Here is an 11,926-nt window from a genome sequence, read left to right on the forward strand (position 1 = left end):
TAAGCTCTATGGAGACAAGGATTACATTCGGACTTACTAACGCCAATATAAGGACTTTTCGAGACTTGGCGACCAAGGCACATGCACTTGACCTGATGACTAAAAAGATGCCAGCCTTCCAAGTCAGAATCGAAAAAGGAGGGTTAAACAGGGTAGTAGTGAATGCTGTTGACCAGAAGAAAAAGAAAAACACCTTTCGTGATAAGAGAGAAATGAAGGGAAGAGAATACTTAGACCGGCGAAGGGACCATAAGAACGATAAGCGATCGCGATCATTTGACTCACATAGAGAGTATGCATTCGATAGAGAGGATGTGTTGCTAATGATGGAGCAGTTACTGGCTAGTGGAACCATTAAGTTACCTTCACCAAGATATCCAGAAGAGGTTGAAATGACTAAAAAAAGGAATTATTGTCATTACCATCGCTGCTTAAGGCATCAGACTGAAGATTGCTTCATGTTGAAAAATATATTGCAAAGAATGATAAGGCAAGGAGACATAGTCCTGAAAAAAGACGATGAACAACGTCGAAAGGCAGTCGTAAATATAACGTCTGTAAGTGAATTGTCAGTGACATCCGTCAGAAGAGTCGATCTGGAAGATTTGTCTTCTGTTGACCACCAAAACAATGAACTGGTAAAGTAGTTCATCGATCAAAAGAAAATTCTGGGGGCATCCACATTCGAAGACGATGACAGGCTTCACGTGATGAGTCGATGCCCAGTAATAGATAAAACAGGGGTATTGCAGCCCAAATGCCCTGATAAAGAAGCAAATGAGATGAAAGATATGAAATTACAACAAAAAGCACTCTTCATTAGAGGCATGAATGGGAGTCGGTACACCCATATTCAGTTTGTCGGCAATAGGCCAATTCATGGAGCGGCGGTGATTTTGGCTTCAAAAGGTATCGGCACAATACCTTCAAAATCAAAAGGGGGCAAGGTAGGTAGTAAAAAACTATAGAATGTATTCCTCTTTGTATATGAATAAAATGTAGGTTTTCAGGTACACCAATGATTATCACCGATGATTATCGCTAATGATTATCACCAATGATTAGCGCTAATGATTATTGTTGATGATTGTTGCCAATGATTATCACCAATGATTGTCACCAATGATTATCGCCATTGCCAATTGCCAAATGATTATTATCGAAGCACCAGTGACTATTGTCAAATTGCCAAGAGCTGTCATTACTATTATCATGATCTGATGTGAGGTCATTTTATTATTTAAATTTATTGAAATTAATAATATCGCCAAGCTGATATACCATTTTAACCATAAGATTTTATTGACTATCATTAGCAAGCGCGATATATTAATTTCGATTCATTATCCCAGCGAGGCTGGTTCATCATTTGCTGCAGCAGAATGAGCTTATAAAGCCAAATACAAGGGTCACAATAGTAATGACGATCTATTACGTATGACAGTAAGAAAGATGCCACTATGAAGCTGAATATGCATAAGGCTTATCATTATTAGTGATGGCGGTATGGCAGAGCTATACAGGTAGCAGTGTCGCTTGTGGCCTTAAAAAGGCCGAAAAGAACACACGCGCATCCATGCGGGCAGTGTGACTTATGTCGTCTGTATAGCTTCAGGTAGCGTCATGTGGGCAGCCAGAGAGCACCCCCTCGTGAATGGGTCTGACCTTACAGATGAAGGAAAAGTGAGTCTCTGAAGTAAGATGACTCCCCAGATCCCTGATTTGAATTCAGTAGTAACTCGTGAGGACAGGTCTCTGAAGCAAGATGACCCCTCATTGATGGACTGGCGGCCTTGGATTTGGTACCCCATGGTATCCTTGTGGCCCCGTGAACTCTAGAGAGTTACTGTGGCCAACCCTGTGCGTAAATCTTATTGAGTTCACTGCCCTGGTAGCTTCACTGGGCCCCTCTAATGGATCGTGGTTTATGAACTCCCCGGCCGTGTTAAGCCCAGCGAAATTTAGAGAGTTACGATGACCATTTGTGTAAGACCAACTCCAACTACTTATGAGTCTATACTGTGATCGCTCCAACTACTTACGAGCCTAAACTGTGTGTACAACTAACTGAAACTGGAACTTAGCCACCGCCCATGCGAGATAGTGTAAATGCTATCTTGCAAATCTAGCACCCAGAGTTGTCAAATTTTGTTGTGCCAAACTACTTAGAATTTTTATATTATTTTGATGAGATGGTTAGATCAACTTCATGCATTGTGAGTCATCTTCGTCATCGCTAAACTTTTCTACGTATTTAAGTTGAACAACATTGTCGAAGTTCAAGGATTACAAGTTCAAGTGCAAGAATAAAAGTTCAAGACTCAAGTTCAAGTTGAAAGCTCATTGTTACTACTTTAAAGAATCAAGAACTCGAGCCCTAGCTCAAGCTCAAGTTTAAGATTTGGAACACAAGCTTCATGCATTTCAAGTGAATAAGTTACCGAAGCGATTGATGTTTCGGTGGTTCAAACTCACAAACAAGGTGTGGATGACCCTAGATTGACCATAGGTTAGGTCATATTCATTTCATATTTTATTTGGGTCATTTCATAAGTTTATAGGTCATTTCCTTGACTAGTCCTAGTCTTTGTTCGACTAGTCCAAGCACTGGCTCGACCAATCGAAGAAGTTTCTCGATTAGTCCAAGATTTGTTGTGAATTTTCTGTTGGACCCTCGATCAGTCATGGAGATTGCTCGACCAGTTGAGTGAACAGTGCTCGACCAGTCATGCAGTGCTCGACTCAAAGTCCATCAAGGTTTTTTACTCCCACTCAACTAGTCGAGTGCATTGCTATACCAGTCAAGCAGGCCACTCGATCAGTCGAGTAATGATCTTATCTTATCGAGCCAAAAATTTTGAAATGCGGTTGGTCCCTCGACTAGTCGAACCGACCCTTAGACCAGTCGAGTAAATAATATTTTCACCTATAAATAGAGGGCGAATCTCAGAGGTTTTCATTTATTCCAACCATAATCAAGCCATCACTCTGAGAGATAAGTTCCTGCATTTCTTAAGCTATATTGTATTCGTTTTAGATTATCTTAAATAGCTTTTTGTATTTAATTTTGTGATCTCCATTCAACTCTATTTCATTAAAGAAGGGAATTGTGATTTTACCCTCTTTGAGATCAAAATCAAATCAAGCTAGCCTAGGTTGATTTAATTTAAAAATCATTTAGACCTGGAACCCTTCCATTTGTGAGACTGGACATTGAACATCTTCGTCTACATCAGATTGGTTCTACCGGGCTTCATCAGAAGGAGAATCTTCAGATAAGTACAATTTAATTTTGTGCATCTTTGAGATTCAGCCAGGAAAATCTTATTTTTGGTTTTGTTTGAGATAAGCTAGAAAATCTCAGAGTGTGGGATTTTTGTAATTGTGTAAGCCCATCTAAAAACACAATTGTGAAGGTTTTAAGGTGAACTTTAGAAAACCTTATTTGATAGTGAAAGCCAATATCCCATGGGAGAGGATATTGGGAGTGGAGTTGTTGTATGGCTGTTTTTCAAACATTGGTGTACACACACGAACCGTTATAATTCTCGGTGTTTGGTGGATGCTTATGGTGATGTATGTGTGGTGCTGATGTTATAATTTCCTTTTATGCACTTGTGGTGATAATTTAAATTATTTCCTTTGCCTCCTTCTAAGTTTGAGTTTTTGATACTTATAAATGTTCTAGAAATCAGGTCGTCCTACCATAAACCTTGGTTTTTGGTGTAAGGTTGTCATTAGAACTCAATTTGTATCAACCTCTCAATACTTGTGCATTTGAGGTTGCTTATAATTGTGCTATCTATCTGTGTTTGTCTTTGTAATTCCGTATTTATTTTTTAATTTGACATAGTCCTATTCACCCCCCTCTCTAGGACTTTAAGCTCAGCCTTTTCAGATAGCACCATGTAGGCAACATTGTATTGATGACAAAAGAAGATAACATGCTAGTAAAAAAGATGCTACTACAGAAAAGAAAAGCATGATTAGAAGAACTAATTGTTCATGACATTCATTCATAATACTCATGAGTTATCAAAATTTGTTCATGACATCAAGAAAAGAAGAAGAGAAACAAGCACGAAAATAAGTCATAGCAAATGTCAAAAGAAATTCTATGTCCTCTGACATTCCTAGTGCAATCATGTATCGTCGTAGATCGTCTTTTAATTGAACCTCAACAGCCGCATTTTCAACTTCAGTGTCAACAATGAGCTTGATCTGATTAGGAGAGTTAATCAGCTCTTGTTCCAAAGAAATCATTGACTCCTCTCCTTTCGAAATCTCCAATTGTTCAAGACTAGCTATTCGCCAGTTGACTTTAATATCGGCTTCAAGTTTGCTAGTTCTTAAATTCACTTCACGTTGCTTAGCTTCTAAGTCTGAAATTTGCTACCTGAGGATTGTAATCTTTTCAGTAATAGCTATTGAAGAATGCTTAGAAGCCTTTACCTGCTCTTCCAGAGAGTGAAATTTTTTGTCGTAGTCGGAGATCATCGTCATCGCACTCGAGACTTTCTCTTTAAGCTGTGACAATTCTTGTTGGCGGGCGAGGATTTCAGGAGCAACGGTCATATTCTGAGCATCTCCTAGTTTGCGAAAAGTCTTATAAAAATGGGAAAGAGACTCACACAAAGGTGATATATTGATCTAGGCAATCCGTGCTGCATTCTCCAAAGATGATAGCACTATTTCCAGATCTGACCATTGATCAGGTCCTTGAAGATGTATATGGCTGCCGACAATGAGCTCCTCAATAAAGATAGTGTGGGAGGGGAGATTTTCTCTAGGGATATGATGTTTGACACAGTGACGATGGAATTAGAGCTCACAGAGCCACTGGCGACAGCGCGAACTATAAAATATGAATAAAAAAAATACAAGTTTGTGGATTGCCTCTCTTCTAGAAGAGCGGATGGTCCAGGTAAGTTTAAAGCCATGTTGGCAAAAGATAGCACCTGGTTTTCAGTACTTGATGCCACAGTAGTCGGAGTAGCAATATCGGTTGGATCTGTTGGGAAAATTATTCCACGGACCACTCTGCTGGTTTTGATTGGAAGCCTGAGGGGCTCCCTAACCTTTTTAGAGGAACACTTGTCGAAAGCAGGAATAGGCAGAGCAACCTGAGTTACACTCGTAGGAATCGAAAGAGTCTCTGGAGGCATTGTGACATTGGCTGGAGAGTTTGAAAGTGTCGCACATGGGAGAGGAGAGTAGTTACTGCTAAAGGATAAAGTTAAGTCAGCCCCGGCTGTGTCTTCATATTCTCCATAGTTGAGGGGCTCTTCTTCCTCGTTAATACCTGCAGTGGTAGCAAGGGGGATGTTTTCTTGAAGAATCTCTTCATTGACCTTAGTAGTTACGCCGATTTGTTTGTTATCACCCACATCTACCTCTCCTTCTTTTGTTGCGTATATTTCTTCTCCCACCTCTTTGTTCGCATTCAGTTCACCCTTTTCCTCTGATTCATTGGAAGATGACTCACGATCAGTGGGAGGGGAATCGCTAGAGGAGGACTCTTCATCTTCTTTTTCTGAGGACAACGAAGATGAGGACAAGTCTAGAGATGATTCCTCAATGACTACTTGCTCCCCTTCCTTGTCAATTGCCCTTTTTCAGTAGAGCCGGAGCTTCTGTGGCAACAGTTATCTAGGATACGGAAGACCTCACCCGCGTCTGTGATCTAGTCACGGGTGACGAGGAATCTCAGCGAGTAGATGGTGGTGGTGGAACACATGGAGGCACCTCTTGAGGTTTTGAAGGACTGACAGCCTCTAGAACAGGAGTAGGGTTTGTGGAAGCAGAGACATGGGGCATTTTGACAGCGTCTGCAGGATCATCTTCCCTACAAGCATGTTTCCTTTAAGTCTTGAAGTGCATTAAGAGAAACCCATGAGCGATCCAACCTTCGAGAGTGTTGGTAGGCTTAACCTTATGAATGGGTTCTTCCACAGAAATTTTTATACACGCTTCGCCAGGAGCAGGGGCATGATCACATTCAACGGAGTAGCCTATTCCCTCTATGAGATTACATTTCCTAATCTGAGGAGTAGGGATCCATATAGGCGAATCTACAAGTAAGCATCGACGAATGAGGAATGATTGATGTGCCCACCATCGCATCCATGGATAAGTAGTGCAGACGAAACATCCAAAACTTAGAATGATGAATTTTGAGTTGATTCAAGCTGTGAGTAGCTGTCTCCAAACTAGCCCCCAATTGTAAGGTCCTATGCCGTAACTCCACATGGTACGAGTCACCACTTCAGAATGTTTGGGGATGGACTGATCGTATCCGAACTGCCATGCAAACCTACTTGGATAGTAGGGGTCCCTCTAAAATTCATTACCTTCTCATAAAGGTAGGCTGTTAGATCACATCGAGATGAAAAAGGCTCGCTCGACCGGAGGAAGATCTTTATTGTTAGTAGCTTTGTGATCCACAATATATTGAGGAAATGAGAATTGATAGAAGTCAATAGTATTCATCGACTCGATTGTGTCGATCACCCACTCGTACATCCTCTTCAGCATTATTCTCCACTGATAATGGCATAATGAAAGTCATGAGGGATGGATGTAAGCTTTTTCAGGGTCGTCATATGTCCATGGGAAATATACACCCAACCACTCGAAAAAATAGTGCCATGGAGTAAACGCCAAGCTGGCCCCAACGGATGGATTTTGGCAATGCATAGCGATGTTGCCAAAGGCTCGGTATAGTGAGTAGAGTACAAGGGGTGCTAGTGAGTATTTTCATCCTTCCGCCAGTCCTCCTACGATGACGAATATAGAAGGTCTAATAGCATCGGCCCATTTAGAACTCGGTAGCATGATGATACTGAGCCAGTACACCAGGAAAGCTGCTAATTCACCCTTGGACGTGAATTCTAAAGGGTTCTTCACCCTGCGGTGGGCATTTTCCAATTTGTCAGAATGACTATTCTTAAACCTGCAAGCAAAAGAAGGGGATGAATGAGAATGATATTAGTAAAGTGTACGAAGTCAAGATCTAAGAAAAAAAGAAGAGAGAAGAAAGAAGATATACTGCATCTCTTGGGAAAAGTGAGCTAGCTAAAGGAAGTGGGGGATCTTTCTGATATCAGGAAACTTAGACATTTTCCTGAAGAGTTCAACGGAAGCATCTGACACTAATGTTTGTCGCTTGGAAGAGGAGAAGTGTGAAAATTCCTCGTTGGTGGGAACGTACTCATCGAAGAAACGACCCGTTATGGGGAGTCCTGCCATTCTATGTAGGTCCCATAGGGTGATACTGACTTCGCCGAGAGGCAAATGGAAAGAATTGGTGGTGGGACACCAATAACTGAGAAACCCCTTATAGATCATATGATCTTTGTAAAAATACTCCAAGGTAGCTTTGATCGCATCGTAAAGACTGACCTCCATCAATGTCGCAGAATGTTTGTCAAGGGTGGCCTTGGCCCAATCAGTATAGTACTTGCGCACGGTTAAGAAGCCGCATGTACGGAATCCATCATTGTCCCATAATGATCTTCTTTCTCTGAAATGTTGGCGCACCGTTTCGTAGAAAGCTATGGAAAATAGCTCATGTGGACTGTAACAAGGGATAAGAAATCACACGGGATGGACTTCGCCGACCAGCTGTCTCGATCCCTTTTCTGATAGAATGCCTTCTAACATTCTAGGTTCTCTCATCGACTAGTTTGGAGTGTACATCATTTGGCTCTGAGTCATTCGATCCGTCAGTCACTTCGAAGAATGGACAGATGACATCAAATATTTAACGGGATCATTATTAACTCATTCCTGAAGGACTGTTGAATTTGATATAGCCATCTTGGACCTTCACAGTGTCCTAAGTGTTCAGGAGTTTTTTCTTCTTATGCTCCTTGATTTTCTCTTGAAGTTCCTGGTTCTTCGATCCCTTCCATTTCTTTTGAGAAAGCGATGGGGGCGGCGTATCTTCTCTCACGGGAGATCGGATGATGTCGGTGCGCAAGTTGGTTATTAGTTTCAGCCAAGATTCCCAGTTAATTTCGTGACCTTGCTTCAGAGGCCCCACTATTTCTCTAAAAATGATTTCATGGAATATTGGCCAAGACAATGTTTTGATTCTATCGAAAAAGTCAAGGATGGGCAGTACTGGCTCCTTTATGTAACCAGGACATTTATTAGTCACCTTGATTCGCTTCTGTGAGCGGTCTTCATGTGTCAGAGGGGAAGAAGTGGTTATTGGAGTCGTAGAAGAAGGTGTGGGAGCTGGAGAAGGTTCGAGAGTTTGAGAAGAGCCTAGAAGACTTGCATGGGAAGGTTGATCTGTAGGTGCTTCTATGAGGTGAAAGTTTCTCTTAGTGCGAGCCATGACTAGAGAGTCAAGAGAAATTGGTTAAGTTCGGGAAATTAAAAAAATTTTGGAAAAGTTTCGAAACAAAGGTTTTTCGCACTAAGTGTTGGGGAGTTGCATGGGAAAGTTGCATAGGAGGGTTGCGTAGAAAAGGGGTTTGGCGAAGAGAAAAAATTTTGAAGTAAGAAATGGCTAGGTGTTTCGATATTTATAGACCAGCGAGACTTGCTGCAAGTTGCGCGGGCCCGCGCAACTAAAGTCCCAGAGAGGAAATTGATCTTTCAAATTGACTTAGAGTGGTCAAATCTCGGATCAAGGGGGCATCTGTTGGAGCATAAAATTTGGTTAAGGAAAAAAGCTTCAAGAAGAAGAATTGGAGAAAGAAATAGAGCATAAAAGTGAAGACGAGATGAGTTCCCTGGGTCGTAAGTTGCATGGGCCATAAGTTGCATGAAACCCAAGTTGCGTGGGTCCACATAACTCGCCGTAGTTGCGCCGGGCCACGTTACCCTTTGTAGGATGTGTTGAGTCAGTGATGTGAAGTGGGGTCCATGGCACGAGATTCAAGGGCATATGCGTGTAGAAGCCTATAAATACCCCATAACCCCCTCATTTGTGGGATTGGATGTTCGGAAGACCAGTGCCTCTGACAGGTATTGGAGATGGAGAGAAGGAGAGGGAGTGCAGAGTGTAGAAGACTGGGCCGCGCAACTCCTTATGAGTTGTGCGGGCCCGCACAACTCCTCGGTTCGTGCAACTAATGAATGAGTTGTGGGGGTACTCTTTGAGGTAACACTATGTTGCATTTTTTCAGGTCCTCAAGTCGTTTCAGATGTTCCAAAGGGATCCAAGCACTCCTTTATCATGTCAATGAGGGACAAAGTGCATGGAAAGCCCGCACAACTCATCTCCCCTGGAGACATGACTGATATGAGTCGGAATACTGCCGAAATTTATATTTGAGCCCATTCGATACTTGTACTTTTGCATTTTTTAGAATTCTATCCTAGAATTAGAGGATCAAAAGGATGTAATGAACTCAGAATGAATAAATTTGATGCTTATTCTCTTAATCCTTTCTATTTATCATTATTGAGTGAGATAATTTCCCAAATCAAATGCTTCGTTTCTGGTAGAAACACACCTTGCTAAGGAAGCCCTAAACCACGAGGAAAACAGATGGTTGTGATGAGCTTGTTCCAATGACTAAGATGTGCGGATTCAGCCTCATGTGGATCGCCAATGTGGAAGAAAAATAGAACTTTTCATTTTTGGAAAAAAATGGCAGCACGAACAGCCCTCTTGCGCTGTTGTTTGTGAGTACATGTGCGTGATTCATTGGGTGGACCAACCATGGTTTTGGTTAGACACACTAGGCGGACTCGATAGATGACTCAGATCATCCATATGAGCCTTGATGGTGGGCCACGATCGAAGAAAATTGAACGATGTATGTTCGAATTCGGACTGGGCAGGAAAGGAAGGAGAAAACCTCCTTTTTCAGGCGAGTGCGAGTCAGAGGTGTTTGACTGAGTTCCCCCAGACTAGTGCACGGCGAGTGCACGGCCCCAAGTGTACTCATAACTCCAAAAGTGGGGTCCACAATGGTGTTTAATCAAATCCACTCCGTCCATTTATTTTGTCTGCTTGAGTTAGGACCCAGCCCAAAGGATGAGGCGAATCTAAGGCTTAGGTGGACCATATCTACATCTAAGTGGTCATTTTGAATGGTTTAATGGTTAGATTGCTAACAAATATGACTAAACCTGACCTTAGGGGTCCTAGGAACTATTTAACTGAAATCCATCGGTTAGATTTACAAGCAGGTGTTCCAACGGTGTGATCTAATGGCTGACTCGCCCGATGGAATTAGTGGATCTATTGATTTGGGTCTCGAAACTGGTGATGTATGGCTCGATCTATAGGTTTGCGTTCTTCAAATGGTCAGATTTAAGTTGGATCATGTGATTTAGGTGTGGTTTGACCATCAGGCTATTAAGAACAGTGGTTCTTATGATCCAGAGTTGAACATTGACAATGAATGGCTTAATCTATTTATCCATGAGATTAAAATCCCAAAAATCGGTCCATCTGGTGGTGTGATGGTCCGTGTGATGGTCCATCTTAGAAATGGATGGGTGGATGGCTCGATCTACAGGTGAAGATTGCCCCTAATTGCCAATTCAAGTTAGAATGAAGGTGAGCATTCAGATAAATCGAGTTTGTGTCTATTTTAAGCTAGGTCCTCATAGTAACACCCAAGCACTGAAAAGTATGGGGTGTTACAATCTACCCCCCTTGAAAGAATTTTGTCCTAAAATTCAACACTTCTACTGTGGATGGAATCGAGGGTTGCTTCCTACCATCTAAGCTAAGTGAATATTTCTGTTTCCATTATTCAGGCAAACATAGAAGGACAATTATAGTAGGTCTGAACCTGATATGTTAAACTTCTACCTGGCCGGGCAGTGAGTTAACTTGTATTCTTCTTAATCCTAGTGAATATCGATCTTCTGCTTGATTAGGGCATTGAGATCATTATAATCATTAGGATTTAGAATTCGAGTCAAACCACATATACTTTGCTTAGACATGCTTCCATCGGTTTGTGTTCCTGATCATTTAAGTCATTTGACATATATGATTTAATTTTCCATTTCTAGAAAGAATAAGCCTAGATGGTTTGTTACGCTTTCATAACACACTTTGACTATCTAGGTACTATCCAAAAATCTATACTTCATTTATTTCTAATAATTTTAGTCACATTACTATGCATTCATAAAATTTATAATCCTTAGTAACTACCTTGTAACTACTAAGGAAGATTTGTAAAGATCATACCTTGGTGCGCTCACTCATGGTTGGGTGTATCCAAGGAGTACATGCGATGAGTTCCTCGCCCTTATGCTTGAGGTCGTGGGACTTGGGCAGGACCTGAAGAAGCCTGAATCGGAGGCTGAGGTTGTTGTATTGGGGAAAGATCCTCTCATCTCGTAATTTCTTGAAGCACTTCCTTAAGATATGACTCGGACGAGCAGTCTACCACTAGGAAATTGATCATGATTATTATTTGGTTTTGTTCGTCCCAAGCTGTGACTGGGAGCTGGATCGATCCTTTCGGTGTGACCTTGTCTCCTGTGAACCCGAGCAGAGGAGTTTTGACAGTCCGGAGTCGAGGTTGTTCTACTCTCATCTTGTCGAACGCTTTGGCGAAGAGTGAAATGGCCTAGCTATACGTCCTGGGGAGGTGAATAGGACGATGCCAAACTAAAACTTTAATAGCGGAATAAAGAAAGATAGATAGCCAAATAAACTAAATCAAATCACAATGCTGAAATAAAAGCAACCTCACTAAACAAGAATTGAGCGGTTGATACGAATTTAGTTCTAAGGACAACCTTATACCATAAAAACTAAGGGTTTATGGTAGGAAAACCTTATTTCTAGAACGTCCTTTATATCAATAACTCAAACCGGAGAGGAATAAATAAATAGAGTGGAATTGAAATAAATTACAGGAATTTAAAACTAAATTATTACAACATTCCCACTGTGCTTGAAATGTAAATTTTACAACATTCACATCCACACATACAT

The sequence above is a fragment of the Magnolia sinica genome, chromosome 5 (genome assembly GCF_029962835.1).
Source record: "Magnolia sinica isolate HGM2019 chromosome 5, MsV1, whole genome shotgun sequence".
NCBI lineage: Eukaryota > Viridiplantae > Streptophyta > Magnoliopsida > Magnoliales > Magnoliaceae > Magnolia > Magnolia sinica.